Genomic DNA, 27,500 nt, shown 5'->3' on the forward strand with positions numbered 1-27,500 from the left:
ACAAACGGGAATGGCAAAGGCCAATAGCGGTCCCACAATAGCACCCAATAGACCACCATGGATTATTTTAAGGGAATGTTCCCAAGGCTTACCCTATGGGTCCCCGCAAATGCGACCCACTAAAATAACGTTTACTTACCTTCACCGCTAGATCTTCTGGGGCAAGCCTGCACAGAGAAAGTAGGTGGGTCTAAGCCGTGCCTTTAAGCGTTTCTTTACACGTGCACGCCCCGAGAGAGGAGGAAGCCAATAGATTGGATTGGTGAAGTGGACCAACTGTCACCAGGGGAGGTCTATATAACTTTGTGGCAGGAAACAGGAAGTGTGGGTGAATCAGGTGAGGTCAGAGAAGGAGTAGCCTGTGATCAAGAGACCAGCAGGAGGACGAAGGGAACTGCAGATTGTGGAGTTCGGTTTTGGAGCAGTTGAGGCATTGGCTTAGAGTACAGAACCACTATCACTTCTATGTGTTCGTGTTTGTGAGACCTCTGTATAGAAAAGATAGCGTAAGGTGTGAATGTGAGAAGACTGGTACTTATGTAAGGCAGGTGACTGAGTAGTAATGTTGGTGTACTGGTAGTGTGGGTGGAGTGGTAGTGTGGGAACAGGAGTGGTAGTCGTGGGCGGTGGAGGAGTAGGAGGAAGATGAGTATTAGTGGTAGACAGAGGAGTATTCAGGGGAGGAGGAAGAGGAGTAGTAGTGGGAGGTGGAGGAGGAGTAGAGGGAGGAGGTCTAGTAGAGGGAGGGGGTGTAGTTGTAGGAGGAGGAGTAGTAGTGTGAGAGGATAAGTAGAGTGGAGGCAGTAGAAAGACAGTTAACATCAAAGGGAGGAGGCAGGAGAGAGGAGGAGTAAAACATTGGAGGGACAGGAAGCTTGTGGGGAAGAGACAGGGATGGAGCAGGAAGAGCAGAAGGGACAGATGAAGGTGAGTCTGAGGGGCACCATGTAAATCTTGTTGAGTAGCTGCAAGGTACAACATCCAAACTTTCTCCATTAGAGCACTAACCAGTGTTGAGAGTATGAAAAGTTAGGAAGTCCCTGAGGGAGATGGTAAGCCTGCTTGCAAGGGGAACGCCTTCAGTATAGGCACCATAAGGTTTTGCAGTACCGGGGCACAAATAGCCACATGCTTTTGGATAATCAGTAAAAGGGACATAGCGGCATTAGCTACTCTCGTTACCGTGGTAGTGGTAACTTGGGGATTCTATCCCGGTTAAGTTTAACACCAACCCCAGGCATTATGTAACCCCTGCTATCAATAATAATGTCCCAACCTGTTGCTCTCTTACCTTTTGAGACAGAGGGAATTTTGAAGTGTGCCTGATATCAGGTAGAATATGACCCATATAACAACTCCCACTTCAATGTATGGGTGACCAGGAGTAAACATTGGCATCCAGTGATAATATTGCAGGGAATAATAAATAATTAATTTACAAAGATGGAAAAATATTGCAAGAAATAACAGAGTGGGTAAAAAATACCTAAAAGCAGAAAACATATCGAAATAATGAAAAGAAAATGTAATGATAGGGGTGGGTTTTTAGGTGTAAAAAACAGATTTGGGTTAACATTGGGATAAAGGGGAGGGAGTCAAGGAGAGGTTAGGAGTAGGAGTAGGAGAGGTAAGGGGATCAGAGGGTCTATCTAATAGGTATTTTTACCATGTGCACTGAAAAAAGGCTTTTCAATATTTGGTCATGCAATATTTATTACACGTTGTAATTGTACGTCACTGTTCTTTCTGCAATAAATGCACAGTGAAACCACTGGATGTGTACCCCCTGACACCCTCTGGTTCCTATAGACTGCAGGTGACTCTGGATTTCCTGTGTTGCGCTAGCTGATGATGCCTTTCTGGGACTCAACAGAACCACCTCAACAGACTCAACATAAAATAATATGCATGCCAGGACGAGAAATGCAATTGAGTGGGCATTTAGCATACCAAAGACAACATTCTGATGTCTCCACAGAAGCCCAACTCCAGGTGACATGTGCATCGTGCAGAAGAATTATGGCATCCAAGATAGCAGTCCCCATCTTGAAGGTTCGGACTACGGAGCATCGGCTAAGAGCACCGACCAAACAGACCAACCGAAGACAGCTGTTAAGGACAATTGAAATTTGGAAAGCCAATCCCTGCCTTGAGTGGTATTACCCAAATTGGTCGTTTACAATTGTTCGAATGAACAATTGACCGAATTTAAAGGGTCACAATTGACATATATATAGGGGTTTTGGGGGGTTTGGCGTTTGGTGGGGGGTTTCCCCCCACATATATGGTACAATTGACCTTCACAATTCGGTCAATTGTGAAAAGGTCAATTGTCATTCGAACAGTTGTAAAACGAACAATTCGTATACAACCCCTTGAGTGGGTGTTTGAAAGAAGACAGCTGAAGCTGTACAGGGAGGAGAAAAAAGGCAAACGAGCAGCGAGCTGGAGAGCGGCAAAGGGAGCGCTATAGGAGCATTGAGAGGCCGGAAGAAGTAGAAATTGGAAAGGGGCAGAGGAGACTGAAAGGGCTTTGAGAGGTGGATTGGAAGAAGAGGATGTGGCGCGTTAAAGGATTTGAAGAAAGGAGAGTGGACAGTCTCATAAAGAGGGATGGAAAGTGTCAAGGCAGACAGTTATGTGCAAAAGTGAACCAAGGAGAGAGGGAAAGATAAATAATAAAGGAGGGTGAAATATCAGAAACATCTAAGAAGAAACAGAATGGTGCGGAGAAAGTCCAGGTGATGGAGTACAGGAAACAAGAAGCAGTAAAATACGCCAAGGAGGAGGAACCATAAAGGGTCTTAAGAGAGGAAGAGGCAGGAAGAGCAGCTAACATGGGAGATGGCGAGGGACTGATAGCTGTGGGGCATCATTGACGTTTTTTAACTTGTTGGTCCTGTCCTTTCCCATTACTGTCTCCACTTTCAACACATCCTGCCAATAATTCCAAGGGTAGAGACTAGGTACAGCTTCCTGCATTCAACATGGCAGTACGCCAGCATTCCAAATGTCTGTGATGGCTAAGCCTGCACTTACATCCCACTCATATCCCACAAGATCGTGTGGGATCGCCTGTAGCTCCTGGTTCTTTTAATTGGGATGAAGTATATAGCAATCTTAGATTCTGGGGGAAAAAGGTCCTACGTCTTGCTTTGGACATTATTCTCAGATGGCCCCCTGAGTATTACCTCGCCAGATCCGCTTCCAAAGAAACCTGCTTTGAAACACCTGTCTTCTACTACAAGAGGCCTTGTCTGTTACATTAATTGAGGCCCTGTGTTTATGGGCCTGAGCCAGTGCAGCTATATCCTGCCTACCAGGACGAGCACGAGAATAAGCAATGTTACTTTTTCCTTGGACAAAGGGTTTACCATCATCGATTCCGAGTACGTCACCTACATGGAACCTACTATATCATCTGTGGAGTCAATGTTTTTATCCACTCAGTTATTTCTTGCATTATTTTGTCATCTTTGTAAATTCATTCTTTATTATTTCCTGCAATATTATCACTGGATACCACTGGGATGTGCCCAGTGCCACTGGCATCCCTGTGCATGCCTGTGTTCCCCTAATGAACACACCAGGAGGGGGTAGGGCGGTTGAGCAAGAGAGGTGCCGTGGGGTGAAAGTGAGGATGGTTGGTGAAAGGGCGGGGGCACTGTTTGGACATAGGTTTGTTACTTTGTTGTTGAGTGATGCAATGCCCTGCCATCATGATTTCTTTACATATTTTGGAGCTATGTGTTTTGGTGTATAAGGGTGTCTGTGAAGGCTAACACAATGCTGTTGCCCGCAATCATGGCATCGTGTGCGGATCCAAGACACTGGCCTCTGTGGTGGGTGATTGTAAGACCAGCAACACGTGCTCTTTGGATGTTCAGGGTGAGCTCCTGCTTCTGGTTTCTCAACACCTGCTCCCTTGCCTGGGCTGGGACCAAAGGGATACGTGAGCAATGCAGCGTATATATGACATTTGAGAAGTGTGCTATGTTGTAAAAGATGGCATCATGAGTGATAGAGGTGAAATATGGTGATGGGCATGGTGCAGGAATGCATCAAAGACATGGGACAGGTCACTGGAAAATGTGGGATGTGACACTCCATGCAACATGCCAATGGAGTGTTTGGAGGGTATGGCACAGCAACGGGGACCTGACACCACTTTGAGGACAGGGTGTATGGCTGATGAGACTTTGCATGCCCCCTCAACAGCAGGAAATGCCTGATGCGGTTCCTGCCCAGGCCATACTGTGATCAGGTATGGTCAGTCCGTTTCCATGGTGATTTCCTGAGTCTAGGGATGGAGGGCCGCCCACTGCATCCTCCTCCTTTGCCTTTGTGGTACACGCCCCTCTCCTGCAGTGTCTGCAGCTTCCTCTGTCCATCGATTCGGTCGCGCGGATAATGGGTCAGCATGCTACCCCCCACACCCCCGCATGGGGACCTGTAATCGGCTGGTGCATTCCCGGGCCTTTTGCACACGCTAACATGCGATGGCCTGAGCGAGTATCGGATTTGACACAAGAACAGAAGGGCTATCGTCGACGGTGCACTGCATGCAGTTATCATTTATTGTTATATGAGCCCCGGTGTGTTCTTAGGAGCTGGAGCAGGAATGCACAGCGGAAACTTGATTCTGATTATACTCTGCTGCGCCATCAAAATGTCGGACCTTCTGCCACAGCCGTAAAGCAAGCCGTAAAGCGCGTTGTGCTTTGATATTACGCCTTGCTTTCTGGCTCTGCTCCTCTTATAAAATTACCGGAATCCTATCGCAACAAATGCCCTTTGTGACAGTGCAAACGTAGTACTTAGCACATTGCTGCCGCTAATAGGCCCCTTCCACATGCGGTAGCAAACTTTATCTACACCTGCCTTCACTGCCCCCTTCTCCCAACATTTTAACTCTGGTTGCAGTTGGTCATTTTTACCAATTTTTCTGCCCCAATGTTCTTCAAATTCTCCCTTTGCCAAACATCTCCCCAAAGGTGCCCAAACCCAGCACTAAAGCATAACGCGTAAAGTGAAGTGCTATATACATTACAAATAAAATGTAAAATTAAAAAATACACCTTATGATTACTAAGGGCTTTGTTATGAGTATAGTAGTAACAGTAAAAACATGTGGGCCTCATTATAGGTTTGCCGGGTATCCTGGAGGAAAATCCGCCAGCACACCAGCAAACGCACCTGCCGTTTCCACCGCTTGATATCCTGGCAATACCGGGATATTACTGGCAACGGAACAACCAGTAAATCCCCATTCCATGGAGTTGCTGGTATTCTGTGCACCAGCAATACCGGTGCCGAGAATACCGGCTGTTTTATGCCGGCGGGGGCCTGAGTTACTGCTAGCTCTTCCCTGGAGGTGAGTCAGGTTACCGCCATTGGCATACTTATTCTCTGCCGGTCCAGTAAAGAACTGGTATATGTTAAACTGGCACCTTATTACCGGATGGCCGGGTCACAATCAGGCAACTTTGTATTTTTGAAAGGAACTTGGTTTGGTTACCCTAAGTTACCTGGGGGCAACCAGACGTGGACTGCCTGCTCACTGTGCTCAGAGAGGCACAGCTTAGCTTCACCTCACTGATGAGGCCCAACAAGGCTGAAACACGTGTCTGGGGTTGCTGTTGGTACTCTTGTTCAGAAGAGAATTGCCATAGCATTTCGGTGCTGGACTGCCCATGTGGGCGGGACAAAGACTGATATGCAAATGGGTATTTCCCATCTGTGAAAGGTACAGTGAGCAAAAAGCAGATGGCTACGAACTCTCAATGTGGTTAATAACCACTGAACAGGTTATCATGCCATGTTCTTCCGAGAGAGGGGCGCCTGCTACCTTTTTCTTTGCACAATCAGGCAAGACTTAACATTTTTAAGATACCACAAATAAACACACTAAAAGATAAAGATACGACTTCACTCCTACTACTCCTCGACCTCTCTGCCGCATTCGATCTGGTAGACCATGCAATACTTTGCAATCATCTGGTCAAGGCAACCTGCTTCTCCCATGAAGCAGTCGCATGGATTCAGACCTTCTTAGATAACAGGACAATGCGAGTTTTCTCGCCTCTAGCAGCTGCATACCCGCACCTATTTCATGCGGCGTACCCCATGGATCATGTGTATCTCCCACCCTTTACAATATTTTCACAAATCCCCTTTTCGATGATCTAGACGGTCTCGGTATCACCTACAGTAACTATGCAGATGATACACAGATCCTCCTCCCGTTGACGGGAGATTATGACAAGGATTTGGCCTTTGTGAATAGAGACTACCTCATCATCCAGGCATGGATGGCCTCCCACGGTCCATGCCTAAATGATGACAAAACTGAACTCCTCATTCTAAGCACCTCCTCCAACATCAAAAAAACTATGTCCCAACTATGACTCCTTCATAATTGACAATAACATAATTACTGTGGCCAAAGTAGTTAAAACCCTCGGCTTCTACATAGACTCCACGCTTACCTTTGGTAAACAAGTGAATGCCATAGCCTCAGCCACTTCCTACACCTGCAAGTTAATTAGAGCAGCCAAGCCCTCCCTCTCACCTAATAATTGCGTCATTCTAGCAAGGGCATTAATACTGTCGAAACTAGATTACTGCAACGCCCTCTGCATGGGCAGCAACAAATACAACACCGCCAAAATACAGACACTTCAAAATAAAACCCTGAGAGCGGCCCTAAACTTCCCTAAAAACGCCCGTATATCAGACCTCAGGAGATCTACTAACTGGCTCTCCACAAAAGACAAAATCCTCCTCAAAACAGCATCCCTTACACACAAATGCCTTAACTACGCAGCCCCGCAATACCTTATAGACAGATTCACCAGACAAACAGCCTCTCGCCCCCTAAGAAAAGTTAACTCCAACCTTTTGTTAGTACCCAGATTCAAACTCACTAAATCTGGTGGGAGCAGCTTCGCTGTTAAAGCAGCACAATACTGGAACTCCTTTCCTCTGCTCTAAGGGAAGATCTCCCCTACCGGCAATTCAGATCCAATCTGATTCAATGGCTAAAAGAACATGATGCCTAACCTCACACTACTGACTTCTGGGATCTCATGTATATTTTGTATATTTGTTCTGCTTTATTTATATGCCACACCTGTATTCTTGTAAACTTACTGTATATGCATCTGTGATTCCTTGACAATACATTTCTACAGCATTGTAACCGTAGCTCTACCCCCATGTTTAATCTGTAACCTGTAACCTAAGTTGAACAACCCTCTTTCTGCCTTCGCGCCCGAATACCCCTGGGTCTGGTGCGCAATATAAATAATAAAAACAAACAAAACAAAACAAACAAACCACCTTCTTATGAGTTGGGGTTGCATGAGATATTTACTGCATAGTGCATGAAAAAAGTACTGCATGTGGAAGTAACGCCTAGTTCCCCTGTGCAGTACTTTCTCTGTACCCCATGCTGATAATATCCCAGGCAATCTCCACTAATGATTGGTTGGTATTTTAAAAGCAATTCATACTTAAAATACCACATGGCTGTACAGTTACCACTGTGCTCGTAACTGTTGCAAAAAGTCATGAATTGTAAATCACAAATCCGGGCAACTGTTGGAGTCCCCCCTGACCCTGCACAGAAGCGTTCATGGAAGGTATATGCTTACCAAAGGCTTTAAGTGGGGCAGGGCTCCAGGAACTGCCCAGAATGTAGGGCGCCCTCACCGCCCCATGATTAAGCCCCCTAGCACCATCATGTCCATAGCTGCACAGTGCTCACAGGTGACAGGCAGAGTGGCTGATAGAACGTCAAAGAAATATATGCAGGAAAGCTGTCTGCCAGCTAGTGCCACTGCCAAGAGCGGATTACCAAAGGCTGAGGTTGTCCAAAGAAGTGCATGTGACTCATGGCGTGCATTCATTTTACTGTTAGTCTATTATCAGAAATGAAATAAGCAGGCAGGCCCATGTGCATTATGTGTTCAGAAGGGTTGCAGGCTCGGATCCCTGCCAGAGATGTGTCATATGTAAGAATGAGCGTAACATTGTTATGTTTCAAAAATGCTCTTTGATTTTATGTATAGCAGCTTAGATTGGTTCTCTATTTCCTTCTCCCCTTCCTCAAGCGTTATTTCAGGCCTAGTGGGGGCCCATTTCGAACGAAATGTTGTCTGGGGACCCCCTACCTCGGCCTTGTGAAGCAGCTCTGTCGTGCATAGATTATAAGGGGGGGGGCGTTTCCTAATGCAAACTCTCTGAGTTCCTCAGATTTATCGTAGAGGGCGCATAACAAGGGTCCCCCCCTTGTTGAACTTCATTATTCCCAAACTATATTCCCTGCCCCACACCAAAGAGCTGAAAGCAGGCTGAAACATGTCATTAATAAAAGAAAACTTATTTTATTTTTTTATTGTGTTTTTCTGTACAAAAAGTACATTTACACATTGCCACGTTATTTATAAAATGCATATATCGTAGCACAAATAGAATCACAGTACAAATGAAATCTCACAAAACAAGACACACCCACATTTTACAACTAGAATATGAATTCCTAAAAGGCTCCCCCTTTAGAATTAGTTTATACCAGCCAAATCCTTAACGCCTTGTTCTGATACCTTAGTCAACTCTCAACAAATTATCATTAGCGTCCTAACCAAAGCAACAATAAGTGACATTTGCGGACTAGTCATAAGCCTAGTCCATAAATCCTGAGATATGATCTGTGAAATTGAATGAACAAATCTCGCAAAGGTTTAAATTCTCAGTTCTATGGGCAATACATCACAAGATGGAATACATGTTCTACCACGCCCATGTCACACATTCTACATGTTCTCATTTCTTTTTAAACTGTTTAAAGAGTTCTGTCTTTGGCCAATCAAGAGCACATTTAAAGTGATACATCCTTTAGTTTGAGAGCACCAGGGCCTTGCTGGGGAATATATGCATGCTACCAGTCCTTTCTTGCGGCTTATTTATTTATTTATTTATTTATTTATTTATTGTTTGCTTGTTAGGCGCTTATACGGGAAGTAAATACTGTTTTGAAGTGCTCATAGTGTGAGAAAATCCTAAAGAACTGGAGGGAAGGGGTTAATAGCTGCAGATTATCACTGGGAAGGCAGCCAGCAGGGCAGATCAAACACTAAATGACTACTTAAGAAAAGCTATTAAGTACACTGGACCTGCGTCATTTATTTACAGAATGAGGGTGATTTACTCAATCCCTGAATGGCTAATTTACTGAGTGAGAACGTGATTTATTTACCTGGAGCAAATTATTTAGAAACTGAAGCAGAGGGAGCTTTAGTTACTGTGTGCAGACAAGACCACGGAGACAATGCTAAGTGACCCAAAATACATATTTTCCGGGCCTCGTTATGTGTTGTTTAGGGAAGACGGCCATTGCCTAAGCCGTCTGCCCTCCTTAAGCCCACACCGAGCACAATTTGTCCACCTACCCTTTCCAGCGCCCCCAGCAATTTGCCATGCCCTCTTGCCCAAATTGGCCAGGTTTCTGGGTCAGTTTGTTAATAATTTACGTTGCAGGCCCGAACCTCCAGAGTGCGGGGGTTACTCTGGAGTTGCGTTAGCTTAGGGCATTCAAGCTCTGCTTTTCACCGGCTGGTGTCCACTCTTGCTCCGCATTTCCTCTGCTGTTCGGTGCCTGCCGCTGTGGGGGCCAGAGAACCCTCCCCGAAGATGAAGGTCGTCCTGTTGGGAAGTCTCGTCATATTGAGCGCCTTGCTTCTGACCGGAGCTTTTCCAAGTCCGAAAGAACATCAAGGTCGCAGCGATGGAAAGGTGAGCAAAGTACAGAGAGGCATTAAAGTGATGGCGGGACTGGGAGTCGGAGTACGCCACTGGGACAGTGGAGGGTGACAGGGATAAGGGACAGAGTAATGCTGCACGTGCGTAACACAGCAAAGTAATAGATAGTAACAGAAAACTGCACCACCATGAAACTTAGCGCACTGCGACACAGTAATGTTGCTAATGGTCGCAGGAAAACGTGCTCAGTGACAGACGCTGCACTGGTGTAAGAGAAGGGGAGGGGGCTCTGCCCAGGCAGAGTAATGCTGCACGTTGGTGACAGGTGAGGGTGTCCCGGGGGAGAGTAATGTTAGATATCAGTGGCAGGGAAAAGAGCTCAAGGACAGAGCAATACCACACGCAATGAAGAGGAGAGATTTCTTTGTGGCCGCGTAATTCTGCACAGGGGCGCCAGGCGAAACCGCTTAAGTACACAGTAATGTTGCAAGTCTGTGAGGAGAGTGTGATCTGGGACAGAGCAATGCTACATGGGATTGACAGGGAAAAGAGCTCAGGGACAGATCAATGCCGCACGTGAGTAACATGGGCGAGTGTTCCAATAATGTTGACCGCGGATGACAGGAAAAAGTGCACAGAGACAGGATAATAATGCAAGTACTTTATTTATTTATTTATTTTTGTTATTGTGTGATATAGTTACAAAATATAAACTTTTTACACATAATACAACAAACAGTACATATACATTTTAAGACATACTTAGAAAACACTCAGATTACACCTTAATTCATAGACATTTTCTTAAATGACTAACAGGTTTTAACACAATCAATGTAAATTTAGTTGCCGCTATAACCAAAGATGTCTGGTGACCATTTAAAATACCATACCACAAATATTCCGTACATAGGGATGGAATAGCGAAAACAAAGCGCTCAAATAACAAAACTCGCAGTTCATGGAGCTTGGAGCATTTCACAAACAAATGTTGTAGTGTTTCAAGAGTGTGAGGAGAGTGACACAGTCTGCTCATGTTTTATCTTCTGTCGACTTCCAATTATTTAATTGGCCTGATGGCGGTTGAGGCGCAATCGCCTGAAGCAAGAGCACACACACTTGGAAGGACACCTCATTGAGTATTTAGGTATACAGTGACGCTTCTTCTCCATCGTGGCCACATGTAGGAATAGCCTGAAGGAAGATACAGCATTAGATGTTTGACACCAGTCTAAGTGCCATAACAGTGTCCTCATCCCAAGAGGGTACGTACACAAATTCTACCTAGAAGCAGCCAGAGCCAAGAGAAGGGCATCGCAAGTATTTGCCCAGGCTCTGAGGATCTCACAGTCACCCTTCTTAAGAGGATCTTTCAGTACAGAAAATGAAATAATTTGCCGGATAATCCCAGATCTTTCGAAATAGAAGACTCTTCTGACACTTTACTGTAGCAGTTAGTGATGTCAGGCCGAGCTCGAACCTTATCATCACAGAAGGGGTAGAATTTGGTAAAACAAAGATTCTTCTCCAAAGGATGCCCTCTAGACTATTCCAATGACGGTTGTTCAAGCCAAGCAATTCAGCCTCATATAATATAGAGGGTACAACCTTAATTTTATAGAAACTAACAAGTGGAAGAGCTGAAAAACGGCCATACTTGCTATCGAGTCTCTTCAGATGTCCTGCAAAAGTAACAACTTTCAGGCGCTATAGTTTGTATTTGTCGACCATACAAGATTTGGTGGAGATTTTAAAGCTCAGATAAGTGAAATCCTTCACCAAGTCAAAATGGAACATACAGATAAACCAAGAGAAAGGCTAGGGCTTCCGACTTGTAGATATGCTGCAAATTTAAATTTTAAGAATATTAATAACCAAATTATTGCTACTGCAACAATTCTCCAAAGCTTTAATTGCTCTCTGCAGACCGATAGGGGTTTGATCCAATAGACCCAAATCGTCGGCATAAGCCAAGAAGTGAAATGGGTCATGGCAAGTTTAGATGGAAAACAATTTACCTTTAATAAAACATTTTTAAAAATAAGAAATATATAAATTAAATAATGCCTTGGCCAAGGCACATCCCTGCCGTGGGCCCTCAGAAGTAGTGATCTTACCCGACATTTTACTCTGTGAGTCCAGTCTAATTTTTAGAGAAAACTTGGCATGAAGGTTCAACAATTTACTCAAAAGGGAAGTCAGAATTCCCCAGTCCGCAAGTTTTCCTCACAATTTAACTCCATTTACAATGTCAAAAGCATTGGACAAATCAAGAAACACCATAAATAGGCATTTGACGCCTAGCCGTAGACTGCTCTATTAGGAGAGAAAGTAGAAGACCATTAAGTCCAGTCCCAACCCCCTTTCGAAAGCCTGACTAATGATTATCAAACTTGTCAGACCCTGAGGCTCATGCTTCCATCTCTCTAAGTGTCACAAGTCTCTCCCCTTTTCACCTGTCTTTCCTGTTTACTTGCGACTTTCTTTTGTGACTTCTTCCGCACGGTCTGGGATTTATTTAAGCCTGCGCGCGGGTCTTCGGATTCCAGCATGCTTCGTTCAGATTGTCCTGGATGGAACCAGGAAGGAACAATGGCCGCGCGCAGAGGCACGGAAACCGCGGCTCGAGTGCGGGCGAAAATCCAGGAAAGTTCAGTAAGTTTGAGGGATGAAAGGAAAGGAGGAGGAATCAAGGAACCGGGAATAGAGAGATCAGGAAAATAGCCCAGAGCGAACTCCGACTGCACACGTCCAGCTTCAGCGAACAGTAGTGTTGAGACGTGCAGAGCCGTGGGGGTGTGACTGTTTAGTAGTGCTCCGAGCGTGGAATGTAAAGGCTGGCAAGCTGCGTTTCAAATGCGATGGCCATGTTGGGAGGGTTACTGCATTCAGTGCTCTATGGGTCAGGGACCACGAGGTCCAAAAGGGACGTAGGCGACGGTTCATGACAGCATGCCTCCTCTGAAGCCCAGCTCCTCCGGGTTTTCCTGGATGGATAAGGTGGTATCTTCGAATCAGCCTGGGGGCATTCATGTTTGATATGGGTTCCCAGGTGCGCTCACTAGGTGGATATCCTTTCCATTCGACCAAGTATTGCAGCTGACCACTTCGGTACCTAGAATCACAAATTCTGGAGACCTCGTATTCGAGTTGGTCATTGACAATCACTGGAGTAGATCTTGGAGCAGTTTGAGAGGGTTGAACATATGGCTTCAACAGAGAAGTATGGAAGACGGGGTGGATCCTTTTCCATTATTCTGGTAGCCGGAGTCGAAAAGCCACTGGATTGACGATTTCTTTTATAGTAAAGGGACCATAATACCTGGGAGCCAATTTATTTGGTCGTAGGTGACGTGGGAGGAGTTTTGAGGATAACCAGACCTTATCGCCTATTGAATAGGAAGGCCCTGGTCTTCTTTTGAAGTCAGCATAATGTTTCACGTCTCTTCGGGCCTTTGATAGGTTTTCTTTAGCTTCTTTATGTACATTGATTAGTGTTTCAATCCAGGAATCAACTGTAGGAACTGGGGTTGGATGTGGAAGAATGGACAGTAGGACTGAAGGATGAAACCCTTGACTACAGAAAAATGGGCTGGTTTTGATAGCTTGAATTGTTGTATGCGAATTCGGCCACTCCATTGGTCTGTGGATGATAACCCGAAGACAAGGCACGCTGGATACCCAGTATACAACATAACTGTTTCCAGAACTGGGATATGTACTGGGGCCCTCTATCTGAAATGATCATGGAAGGCAGCCCATGAAGCCGGAATATGTGTTCCAGGAAAATTCCAGCAAGTTCGGATGAGAATGGCAGTTTGCATAAAGGTGTAAAACCATTATAGTTGTGTAGCCCCTGGAAGAGGGTAGTTCCACGATGAAATCCGTGGCAATGATTTCCCAGGGTCTTGTGGGTATCAGGAGACCTGCTGGTCTTTTGTTATCATGTTTGTTCTGATTGCAGACTGCACATGTCTGGATATGGATCTTGATATGACCCTTCATCTTTGGCCACCAAAACTGTCTTTGTATTAGATGGAGAGTATTGGTGATGCCACGGTGTCCTAAATGGAAAGTATCATGACATAGGCTTGTGATCTTTTGTCTCAGTCCAGGAGTGGGATTGACCAAGCGATTGTCCTTGAACAGGTATCCTTCCTTTGTTTTAAGATTCCATCGTGTGTTTCTCTTGAACCCCTTCCAAGGTTCAGAGGACTGGGTTTGAATTTGAATATCCTCCAGGAGAGTAATTGCTTGGGCAACAAATATTGTGTGGGGAAACATTTTAGGAAAGGTCCGATCCTCAAGAAGTTCATAGTCAGGATGCCTGGATAAGGCATCGGCTATAACATTATGTGTTCCAAGGGAATTGATGGATTTGGAATTGGTATTGGGCAAAAAAGAAAGCCCAGCGGGCTTGACGACTGTTTCTACATTCTAGGGATTGTAGGACTTGGAGATTCCGATGGTCTGTGCAAACTTGAACCGGGTGTTTAGCTCCCAGAAGGAGATGACGCCAATCCGTGAAGGCCTGACGGAGGGCCAACAATTCCTTCTCCAGGATTGAATGATGGGTTTCACTGGGAGTCTAGGTGCGGGAGAGATAGGCGATGGGGTGTTCCAGTTTGTCTCCAAGTTCCCGTTTCAGGTCTTCCCCAATGGCGTAGTTGGAAGCATCAGTTTCGACAATGAAGGGTCTGTCTGTGTCGAGCAAGGATGGGAGCTTGTGTAAACTCCGACTTTAATCGTTGAAACGCCAAATCTTGGACTGAGGTTCACTGAAAGGGGGTGTCCTTTTTTAGCAATGTAACAATAGGATGAACAATTTCCGAAAATGCTGGAATAAACTTTCTGTAGAAGTTAGCAAGCCCAGTAAGGATTTAATTTGCTTTACGCTAGTGGGAACAGGCCAAGATAGAATGGCGTCAACCTTCGAAGAGTCCATTCCAATCCCTTTTTGGCTAAGAACAAGTCCGAGATAGTGAACAGTAGATACGTGAAAAAGGCATTTGGGTTTGGCCAGGAGTTTATGTTCCCGTAGACGTTGTAAGACTGCCCTTACGTGTTCTTCATGTTTTTAATGGTCCTTGGAGTAGATCAGTATGTCGTCTAGATATACAATGACGAAGAGGAACAGCATATCAGAAAATACCCGATCCATGAAGTGTTGGAAGACTGCTGGGGCATTAGCAAGTCCAAAGGGCATAACTAGATATTCAAAATGGCCGAAGGGTGTTCTAAAGGCTGTCTTCCATTTGTCACCTTCCTTTATACGAATAAGATGGTAGGCGCCCCTGAGGTCTAGTATTGTGAAGATGACAGAACCTCTGATGGCTTCCAGGATGTCTGATATGAGAGGCAATGGATGACGGTCCTTAAGAGTGCATTGATTAAGACCACGGTAATCGAGATATGGCCTAAGCTCCTTGGAATCCTTCTTGGGAACTAAAAATAGGGGGGCACCTGCCGGGGACTTGAATGGTCGAATAGTTCAGTTTTCCAGATTGGTATCCAGGTATTCCCGGAGGGCCCTCTTTTCAGGTACTGACAAGATAAACATTCTTCCAAACGTAATTACTCCTGAACGTTCGGTATCGATGGCACAATCTTCAGGTCTGTGGGGTGGTAGAGCTTGAACTATGGCTGTTGAAAAGACATCTGTGTACGCCTGATGGTATCCGGTAATAATATCCACAACAAAAATATTGCCGTAAATATGGCCGTTTGGTTCGCCATAGGCAATATTTTTATTGGGGATATTATGTGGGAGCGAGAGTTGCGGGGGTGTCCCCCGCACATTAAAAAATGATGCAGGGGTTGCAGAGGTGTCCCCCGCAGGGTTCATTGTGAACTATGTCACAAAAATTTGGCGATATTTTTGTATCGCAATATTTTTGCGGCGGAATTATCACATGGAACACGCCTGATAGGCCCTGGGAATCTGGATGACGTTAAAGACGGTGACTGGTATTTGTTGATTTTTTTTGGAAGTCTTCAGAGGCTTTTGATAAGGTGTTCAGGGACAAACAGTGGGACATACAATGTTCCGAACCAAGAAATAGAGAACCTGCTGCCCAATTGATATACGGATTGTGCTTCTGTAACCAGGGCATGCCTAAAACCATTGGATAGTGGGCAGATCTTATAATATTTAAAATGTAACCTTTTCTTGATGGTGGTTTATGGAGAGAAGAAGCACCTTGGTTTGAAGGGTTATGGGTCCTGAAGACAGGGGTCTTCCATCGATAGCTTCAACAGGTTGCATAGTCTCTCGTGTTTCGCATGGAATGTGATGAGTTGTGACCCAATCATGATCTATGAATATGCCCATGGCTCCGCAATCCAATAATGCCAGGATGGGGTAGGATTGTTTCTTGGAAGGCGGTAGAAAGGCCTGTAGAATCACAATATTATTTTGTCCAGGAGAGTTCAAGGAAGGAATTGATGTGGAGCAGACATCATTCTCCTGAAACTGTGCCCCATCTAGGATCGGGAGCTGGCGTTTCCCGAACGCTGTGGAGGAGCAATAGGGCACTCTCTGACAAGATGTTTATCAGAGGCGCAATACATGCAGAGACCAGTGTGAATACGGCGCATCCTTTCTTGTGGGGTAATGGGTCCACGGAATGCCCCCAGTTGCATGGATTCTGGATCTGAGGTCGGAGAAACTGTGGTTTCTGGACTAGAAGGGTGGTTTATGTCAGCCTTTGGGAATGATGATTTCAACTTCTTTTTCTCTGCCTTTCTTTCCTGGATTCAAAAAATCAATTTGCAAGGAAAGATCCAAGAGGGCCTGGAAGGAATTAGGGCAAGCTAACCTGGCCAGCTCGTCCATTATTTCTTCATTCAAGCCTCTGCGAAAGAGAGTGAAGCTAGCCTCTTGGGGCCAATCAGCTTCCTTCATAAGTTGTTTGAAACGGGTGACGTAGGTAAGCATATCCTGGGATCCTTGTCGAAAATCAAGTAGACGTTCTTGAGCGCTGTAAACCTGCTCAGGACGATCAAACATGGCCTTTAGGGCTTCCACGAATCCATTGTAATCATCCAGGAGGGCGTCGTCCGAATTGACTAGGGGAGTTGCCCAGGTGAATGCGTTGGCGGTGAGGTGTGATATGATAAACCCTACTTTTGCTCTAGGGGTGGAAAAGTAGTAGGGCTTGAAGGTGAAATGCACCAAGCATGAATCTAGGAAGGCACGAAGGGTCTTTGGAGAGCCATCATATTTGTCCACCACTCCTCCCAACAACACACTTTCCTTGGTAGCAGAATCACGAGACAATACCAGCTGCTTTAAGGCAGTGCTCTCAGCTTTAAGGTTTTGAACTTCTGTGGTGAGTTCTTGCATGCCTCGCATGAGGTCTTGAACCGCGGCTTCCATCCCTGTGTCCGTATCGATTTTTAGGCGTCTCAATCTGTCACAAGTCTCTCCCCTTCTCACCTGTCTTTCCTGTTTGCTTGCGACATTCTTTTGGGACTTGTTCCGCACGGTCTGGGATTTATATAAGCCCGCGCGCGGGTCTTCGGATTCCAGCGTGCTTCGTTCAGCTTGTCCAGGACTGAACCAGGAAGGAACAATGTCCGCGCGCGAAGGCACGGAAACCGTGGCTCGAGCGTGGGTGAAAATCCAGGAAAGTTCGGTAAGTTTGAGGGATGACAGGAAAGGAGGAGGAATCAAGGAACCGGGAATAGAGAGATCAGGAAAATAGCCCTGAGCGAACTCCGGCAGCACACGTCCAACTACGGCAAACAGTAGCGTTGAGACGCGCAGAGCCGCGGGGTGTGTCTGTTTAGTAGTGCTTCGAGCGTGGAACGTAAAGGCTGGCAAGCTGCGTTTCGAATGCGACGCCCATGTTGGGAGGGTTACTGCTTTCAGTGCTCTATGGGTCAGGGACCACGAGGTCCAAAAGGGACGTAGGCAACGGTTCATGACACTAAGCACAAGGGAAGCAAAGATTTTAGAACACGTATTTAAGAGTACAAATGGACGGTAATTGGCTGGATTCTGGGGTCACACTTTTTAAATATCGAAACTGCAATAGCAGTCTGCCAGGGGGTATGAATTGACTTATACCTTAACAGCAGGGAAAAGAGGACATACAGTATGTTTGCCCACAAAACTGGATTCTCTTTCAGGATGAAATTGGGTGACCATCGGGACCTTCCGTCCGTGAATTATTTTATTTCTTTATTAACAATATTAAATCATCAAGGGACGAAGGTACACCCCAGGTTGAATCATCTAATTTAGAAACATCAATGGTTACCGTATCATTTTTGCAGGCATAGAATGTTTTATAGTACTCTGTCCAAGACCCTTCAGAAATTGTATTTAACTGAAGGATAAGTTGGCTATATAGATGGTTGTTGACAAGAGACCAAAAGGAATGGGTCTGTTGTTTAAGTAGGGTCAAGAGCACAAGCGCAATATCCCTATGCAACATAAGGCCTTTATGAGCCTTCAGCCAATTCCTATATTCCTGTCTCGATGTACTCTTGTGTAACCCATCATCTTTAGGGTGAAGAAGGCGCACATTCCTGCTGAGTTCTCTCATTTTCATGAGTATTTCATGATCAAAAGCGTGTTTGTAATTCTTTACAACTTTGTAACAAGATCGGGAGTAAAATTCAAGCAGTTCCCCATAGTATTAAAAACAGTGTATCGGCAAATGATGCAGGAGAAAGGGTGAGGGAATGGAGGGCTCTGGAACTAGGCTCTAATTTTCTAAACATTATAGAATTAAAAGAGAGAATGTGCTTTGGAGCCCATCTCAAATGATTCCTAGAAGAATTCATCACAACAGTATGATCTAGACAGTCCCTTACCCTTTTTTCGCTGTCATGCAAAACGAACCAGATAAAACATGTTCACTTTATTCAGTGGCAACAACCTTAAAAGAAACACAGGTTTGAAAAAAATAGGTTGATCCCCAAACTTAGTCAATAACAGAGGAAGAAAATCTACGCTTCCAGGTGCACTTAAGGGGGACATGGAAGCGTAGATTACCCCTTGTACATTACCATTAAGGACAGTAAAACCCCGAGTTTCTAAAATTAGGAACATACTGTCCCCTGATGAAGAGGGACCATGTAAAATGTTATTGTAACTATCCAGGGAAACACGGCCCACCCTGAATGTGTAATTATAGTCTCCCTCAATGAGTATGCCCCCCTCCAACATAATCATTGTACCAGGATGCCAAGAGATTATTTAGACTCACAACAAGATAGAAGGTGCACACTTGTCCCATATGATGAGGTCAATATTGATACAAAAAGTATTATATTTTAAGAAACATGTAACATCAACTAGTTGCCACAGTATATAAAGACAACCAATTCATTTATTTGCATTTATAAAGCGCGCAAGGCGGCCCGTGGGCATTGTGGCGGTGTTACAGCAAGCTTACTTGGTTACATGAGAAAAGCAGTATCGCCTGCCTGTGGTTCTCAGTTAAAGTGAGACAGATAAGCGACAGCTGATGGTTACATTGACATTGACATAGAGATAAGAGACAGTTGATGTTTACATTGACGTTAACGTAGTGGGCAAAGTTAAGCGGCAAAAGAAAACCCGGATGTCTCCATGGTTCCGTGGTTACAGAGGAGTACCGCAATACCTCCAGATTCCTGAAACCACTGTTTGCGTGGGCCTTGAGAGGTGGGGTGCACTAATTGAAGAGTTTCGTTTTGGGTGCTTTGCGGAAGGAAATTGAGAGGTCTCCTTCCTTATGGTGGTAGGGAGGGCATTCCAGTGTTTTGGGGCTAGGAATAGGAAGCTGGAACCTCCTGCTTTGGTTCTTTTGTAGTTCGGGACGTTAAGCTGATTGGAGTGGTGAAAACGTTTGGGACTGGAGGAGGTGGTTCAGACTATTTTTTCTGCGAGATAAGAGGGGGCTGTGAGTGAGAGGCATTTATGAGTTATGGCCAAGGTCTTGAACAAAATACGTTCTTGGACCGGGAGCCAGTGGGCATCACGCCTTGCGTGGGAGATGTGCTCCTTTTTAGGAATACTCAGCGCTGCCACGAGAGCATTATTTTGAATGACCGGTAGTCTGTTGTGTTTTTTAGCAGAGGTGCTAGCAAAGAGGACATTACAGTAGTCCAGTTTTGCGGCTATTGCTATGGAGAGGCAGTTTTGGATAGGTATCATTGTTCAATTTGGTTGTGAATGCAGCCGAGGATGCAACAGCGCTAACCTAGCGCGTCATGAAGAGGGTGGAGTCGATGTATACCCCCAGGGTTTTGACTGCTGATGAGACAGTTATTTGGGTGTTGTCTATGTTAAAGGTGCTGTACTTTTTTTCAAGCTTGTCGAGCGTTTCCTTGGGGCCAACAATGAGGATTTCGGTCTTGTCCCCGTGGAGGCACAGTCGATTTGCTGCCATCCATGCTTGGATGGTGGCATAGGTTTTGCACAGTGTTTCTTTGTCTTTTTCGTAGGAGCCCGAAAGACGAAGGAGGACCTAAATATCATTGGCATAGTTTGCGTATGCTATGCCGAGATTGGCAAGTTTGTTGAAGAGGGGTAGGGGGAAAATATTGTACAAGGTGGATTGTGATGGGTGCCGCACATGCCTGATCTGAGAAGACCTTCATGGCTCTCCCTTCGAGGAAGGAAGTGATCCAAGCGGTGACTCCAGGAGTGAATTGGGCTGAGTTCATGAGTTGTCTGCAGAGTGTCTTGTGGTCCACAAGATCATAAACTGCAGTTATGTCGTGGAGGATTTGCAACACTGGCTTGCCTTGGTCCATTATTTCCCCTAGTTGTTTATATAAACCTAGTAGGGCAGATTCCGTTCCAATGACCTGGGCGGAAATTTGATTGCCTCTTGCCTAGGATGCTTTTCTCTTCCAAGAATTGTTGGATCTGGGTGTATGCTGCATTGTCTAGAATTTTTAGCAGGAATGGTACGGTGGTGATAGGTCTATAGTTATTAGGTGAGGCCGGGTCTAAGGGTGGCTTTTTTAAGAGTGGGTGAACCCAAGCCTCTTTAAGGCATGGTGGGACCAGGCAAGATGAGAAAGAAGCATTGATGAATGCTGACAAAAATGGTGCTCAGGGGTCTGCGCAGTCCTGGATGAGGTTGGCCAGGCAAATATCACGCTTGCAATTGGAAGGCTTAATGTGTTTCAGGAGGGCTGATACTTCTCTTTCTGAAACAGAAAGAGCGGCTTTTCCTTGATGTGGGAATTTTTAGCTGTAGAGGTGGGCAGGTCGGATTTTGGCAGGCCATTATAGTGAGCCTTGCTTTTACTCTGCAGCAGGTCTATTTTGTTGAGCATGGCTGCTTGGATGCTAGGGGCTGCGGTGGCCAGTTCCTTGAATATGGCGAACATTTCTTTAGACTCTGATTTAGCCTTCGTAATTCTTGTGTTATAGGATGTAGATTTGGCTAGAGTGATCCCTTTTTTATATTGGGTGGCAAGTTTTTGTAGGCTTCTAAGGTGGAGTTCTGTGGATCTGATTGCCACTTGGTAATCGCAATGCTCTTGAGAGTGTGTAGTTCTGCTGTCTACCACGAATTGGTGTGTTTCTTTCCCTTTGCTTTCTTTCTTTCGAACGGGCCGATGGAGGTTATTGCATTTTTAAGCGTTAGATTATATAGTTCTACTAGAGCCAGAGGGTCATTGGAGAATGGCAGTTTACGGGCAGGAGCCTTTTGAAACGGTATGAGCTTGTCCTTAGTAAGGTAACGTGCGCTCCTGGATGGTGCTGGTGGCAAAGGAGTGTTCATTTTGACGGTTTTGGTGGTGTTGGGGATAGAAAAATGTATGAGGTGGTGGGCCATCCATGTGCAAGGGGTGTTGGAACTGATGTCGGCGGCACAGTTGTGGTCCGCTACCCAGCCGAGGATCGTCCTTTAGAGTGAGTGGGGTTAGGTACTCGTTCCAGGAATCCCAAGTCCTGAAGTGCTTTGGCAAGAGATTCTCTTGTCTGTCTTTAGGATCATTGAGGCCCATGTTTAGGTCCCCAATATAATGGATTTGGTGTTAATTTTTAGGTTCTCACCTATAAAATGGAGGAGGTTTTCCAGTCGAAGTCAAGTAATGGGCCTGGCGGCCGGTGGATAATATGGATAGCAATCGTGCAGTTATGCGAGAGAGAGAGAGTTTGACAGTCAGAGGGTCTGCATTGCCCCCTAGTGGAGAATCGATTTGTCTGAGAGACAGAGCTTCTTTTACTATAAGGGCAACTCCCCCCCACCTTTGGGAGCAGTCTGTCCTGCCGCAGTAGGGTGGAGCCTGTTTGGAGGGCTATGGAAATAGCTGGTCCAGCTGCATCGTGCAGCCAGGATTCTGTAATGGCGAGAATGTCAAGATCAAGTTTGGTTATTATGTCACGGATCTCCGTGGCGTGGACTGGGAGCACAATAATGGCAAGGATGACCTCTATGCACTCTAACTAGAGCCAACAAATGCTCTTTTAAAAGAAGGTAACTGAACTTTCAAAAATATATATGGTCAAACAGACTCTCTGTAAAAAACGTGAATTTAATCAGGGGGGACTGCAGACTTCAATCCTCCCAAGGCAATAAAATAAGAAACTTTGAGTTGGCAAATAGGTTCGTCTATTGTTAAAAAGCTAAAGTTGCATGTTAGGTTGGGTTGTTCATTTTTATGTCTGGATCATATAGGTGCTGCTAACCCTAAACCAGGATTATTCCACTTTAAAGTGTAATGCGTGGCTAGTTGGCAGTTGTAAAGCACTAACACACATTGTGATAAGTCTGGTACCCTTTACAACGTTTAAAGTCTAATCTGACCTCAACAGCACACAGGCAATCTTCTGCGTCTGAAAAGCGGCCCTGTCCTTGGAAATTGTCAACTCGGAGCCCTGGACTGCATTAAAGATGGTTGAACAGTTACGCCCGCCTTTTCTTCCCCACAGGCCAAGCTGCCCAAAAAGACGGTGGTGAAGAGGGAGGACGAAGAGTGGGAGTTTGACCTGTCCGACATCGGAAGATTCTCCATGTTAAGCCGGGTAAGAGGGGAGAAAAGCTGAGGTGGAACAAGGCTTTTCGTTTTTTTGTGGGAAGGCAGAGGTCTACATATGAAGAGCGAAAACCGAAATAAATGACCACATCCCGAGAGGCCCCCCCTCTTCTTCATTGAGCTATTAAATACTGACAAATGTCCCTAAACCCTGGCCCTCACTACCTCAGATAGTGAAGAGCACAGGTGGTTACAAGCATAACCGAACATAAAGCAAAAGAACACAAACTACAACAAAAACCGACAATAACACATTTTCCCCAAGGCATCACAGTTCAGGAACTGAAACCATGTATCACACTTCCATGCCTAGAGGCCAGTTGCCACGGGTGTCTATGTAGTCCTGAATTCCCATAGAGAATCCTTGTAGGATCCGCCCACTCCCGCAGCTGATAAACTGGGACCTCACACCCAGGAAAGCAACATCCCTCTCATACTTGGATAGGATCCGTAAATCCGAGGTCCACTCATCTGCTGCTGTTGCTTTCGTTGTCTGCCAGACCATCCGTATCTGTTTCCCCCACAATTAACGCCTACATGGCCAGCTCTGCATCCCTTCATCGAGTAGGGTGTCAGCCGTTATAACATGGGAGATTACACCCCTTCAATCTGCCGCTAGTCGCCAAGTCAATACTGCTGATAGTATCCAACCAAAAGCACAGGATCACTCTCAGACCAGCATCATATGGCTCCAGTCAACGTTCTCCGTGTGACGACTCCAACATCATCCTTGTCGCAAATCCACAGCTTTACCTTCTAGCTGGAGTCCAGCAGAGGTGGAAGATCCCCTTTTGCTAATCACGCCTCATGTTCATATGAACCGTAATAGAGAGCATGTCTGAACCTCAGTGCCCCCACTACTCTGGGGAGATGTCATCACCCAATCCCGCTACCCATTTAGACCTCAGTTCCTCCCATTTCTCGATGCACTTTTGCCTCTCTGGCCTCAGCCTTAAAACCAGAACACCTGTGGCTGTCATCATCTAAATAACTTGCATTGATCTTGCTCATTTTGCAACTCATGGGACATCATTCCTACCGGTTGTATACGAATTGACCGAGTTCCAATTGTCTGAATGACAATTGACCTTTTGCACAATTGACCGAATTTTAAAGGTCACTTAGTACATATATCTGGGGGAAACCCCCCGCAACCCCCTAACCAATCCAACAAACCCTGCACCCTCCCACCCAAACCCCTTCTATTATTTATAATACGAAACCAACACACTTAATATATATATGACCAATTAGGTCATTCGGTCAATTGTATTCGGCCAAATTGGGTAATACCTTCCTACCGGCTCCTTAAGAGATCCACTAGGCTATCATATCTCATAAGGTCTATGTTGCATGGGCCAAACCTCTCCCGCCGCATTGGGATTAGTGGCTGACGAGCTGTTGGTCTACATGTCCTCTATATTCATTATATACTTAACAACTCAGCTCTTCCAACACACCGTCTTGCTATTTATTGGAAGTCCACTTTCTTTAAGGAGGACATGATCACTCTTTGGGAGAATTTGAATGTGGACATTCGAGTCCTGGCTGGAGGCAATCTACCCATGTGCACCTCCAAGTTTATCCAGCGTGGTCTGTTGGCAACCTCCAACGGAACCAATACTACATCTTATTTTAATATGAGGCCTTTTGGTTACTCGTGAAGGCCTGGAGAGCCAGCCCCACATTCCCTTGCATGCTTTACCTTTGAAAAAGATGCAGTAACTTGGCAGACTTTCCTTGCCCCGCTATTACATTTCTTAAAATGGCCCTTATGGACTTGTAGGAGCACTTGAAGAATGGAGAGCATTTTGGGGAGAAGGGGCATCTTAATTGCATTGACCTTTGCCCAAATACCCAATGTTAGTTTCTCTAATTTCCCAACATCTACTGCTGGCATACCCTCTATCTCATTCATATTCAGGTCAAAACATTGTATGCCCTGTCACAGAGGCTGGGAGGGATGCACAAACCACTGGACACAGGACTTGTGATTTCAGTCCTTTGTGCTTCACACTGCACAAGAAAAAACAAAATACCAAAAGAAAGAGTCATGTGGGTTGCTAAACCCAGTGCCCTTCTGGCCTGTAGTGCCCGTGCTGCTATCATTCCCCTTCTATGTCTCGTGCCATCTCCCGTCTCTTCCACCAGCCTTGTACCAACTCGGCTGCCATGTACCTTCATGCTTTTACTCTCAGTGTCACTTTCCCCACCTGTTATCACCTTTTCCAACTCCCGACTGGCTCTTCCACCAAACTCACACCACTACTACCTCCTCCTCCCGATGGTACCTCCTCTTCCTCCGAGTTCTAACTTCACCCTCCTGGCTCTTTCGCCCCCTCTTGCATCCAGCAACCTACAGTCCCCTACCTTCATTGTACCACTCTCCAAGGTCCTCTGACTGCCAGTCACAACCAGCTCAAACAACCCATGCCATTCTGCTAGGATGGCTAGGTCATATAGTTAGATTCCATCTTCCCCTGTGTGGTACCCTGGTTGAGGATTTTTAGCTGGCAATCCCAAGTGTTGAATGGGTGGGAATGGCTCTGTGTAGTAGCTTCCTGTGAGTCAGAATAAGGCTAACAGGGCTGGCCTAGGTTTATTTGACCCCTGGCGGCCATTTTGGAATGCAGATGGGTGTCTGTTGAACTAAGGAGATCCGTCTGTGTTTAGGCAAAGGATATCATTGGACCCTCTGTTGGCAAGGAGGGTTGGATAGGGTCAAGACTTTTTTTATCATGAATCCCATGCTCTACATAGTGTTTACAGTGTTCCTGTGTACGTGTTTACTTTGTATGAGGACCCGAGAGGCCTGTACACCCCACGTTATCTGCGAAAGGTAGGAGCATGGCGCCTCATAGTTTTAGGGAGGTTCTAGTCCAGCAGAGCCTGAGGACAAGGACAGGGGTTTTCAGGGTTTATGTTTTGGGGAAAGGCCTGATGCGAGTTGCCAGATTTTCTGGAGGGGTTATGAGGTTATGGTATCACTACTGTGACTGACTTTTTCAGGGGTTTTGTTTTGGGGAAGGAGCCTGGTATTAGTTGGCCTGTCTTCAGGAGGGGGTGTGGTGGCACTACAGTGTCTGGCAGTTGCCAAGGATGTCAGACGGAGGGCAGGCACCATAGGGATCCCCATCGTGCTGGCCCGCTCCCATTATCCACTGGCTTGGGGAAGGCATTTGGTCCCAGGGTCACTCTCCTAAAGGGTCATGGAGCAAGGTGTGGGACTTCATCAGAGCTCTTGACAGTAACTTTATCCACGTATTTCACCGATCCCCCTCACACCTCAGACCACTTAATATCCTATGATTTAAAGTTCCTTCTAGAGCAGATAGACCAAAACCCACCCAAAGTCCAATATAAGTCCCCTTAGAAAGTGTTTAAGTCTCAAAGGTTCTTAGGCTGTACCAGAGCAGTGAATGTTTTGCTTGGATACACTCAGGGATGGACAAACTCAACAAATATGCCAGAGATAGTGACTAAATGATGAACAGTTCATTAAGCAGTCAAACATAATTGATTGATAGTCCTAACCCACTAACAGGAATCATATCAGCAAGATTATCAGCCTGCTATAATATGAGCACAAAAGGTATTACATCCAACTCTGATACTTGGGCCAGATTTTCTCGTATCCATGATCCGGCAGGTGTTCAGACTGAAGGTCGAGTGACTTACCCACTAGACCACTTTCTGCAGAACATATTTAAGCAGTCTTTGAATACTTAAAAGGGGTGCACCTTTTATACTGTGACTGCATCATCATAGGAAACACTCTTCCTCAGCTGGGCTGTTTTCCAGGTGTTAATAATTCATGAATCTCCTGAAATATCCTATTATGTATGGTAATGTTCATTACTCCTAATTCCCCAAATCACCACAGTCCTTAAATAAAGAAGGCCCTTGCTTCGGCACAGCCTTTCCTTAGGTTTATACCCTTTTCTATTTCTAATCTAGTCATATAGGCCCCTGCCCACACCCACATTCTGATTTCCTCATCATATACCGTAAGCATCAGCCCGGGTAGGAGTATGGGACCATAAGGACAGTGGTGAATCAGGGAGTTTGGAGTAATGAACATTACCATGCGTAATAGGACATTACCTCCCATCCCCCTCTCGCCTCAGTCCTTACATAATGAAGGCCTGCACAGCAGTGTCCATGGGAAAGAGCCACCCGTATCCAGACAGTGGAGCTGCTGAAAAGTTTAATATGAGCGCATACAAAATACACACTGAACTCAGTGCCCCGATGCCAAGTCCACGGTCCCAAAAGATGTGGAGAAGGCACTTCCCAACTGGAGTTTATAATGAGAAAGAAAGGTTGATGGGGTTGCTCATGTCACTGCACTTCAAATGTCCTCTATGGTGACCCCCCGGGCTTCTGTCCATGAAGGTGCAACTCCTACTGTAGATCTGCCTTGCACTGCTCCTGGAAGAGGCAACCCCGCCTGAATGTAGGCATCCAGGATTGTTGCTATAATTCAACGTCTAAAGGGGCTAGTCGACAGATTCTTACCCCATGCTGATCCTCCGAAGGTCAGCAATAGGTTTGGCAAACCACAAAACGTTGAGGTGATCTGTATATAGATGGACAGGGCCAGCCGGACATCTAGCATTCCTGTACAAACTTGCTTAGGTGACCTCCAGATCCATATGGAAGGCGGAGGACACCTTTGTCATGAATTGCAGGTTAAGCCATAACACAACCTTGTCTGGGAAAAACTGCAAATAGGGTTTGGTGAC

Source organism: Ambystoma mexicanum, chromosome 2p, assembly GCF_040938575.1.
Source record: "Ambystoma mexicanum isolate Mex_15411 chromosome 2p, UKY_AmexF1_1, whole genome shotgun sequence".
In the NCBI taxonomy this organism is placed as follows: domain Eukaryota; kingdom Metazoa; phylum Chordata; class Amphibia; order Caudata; family Ambystomatidae; genus Ambystoma; species Ambystoma mexicanum.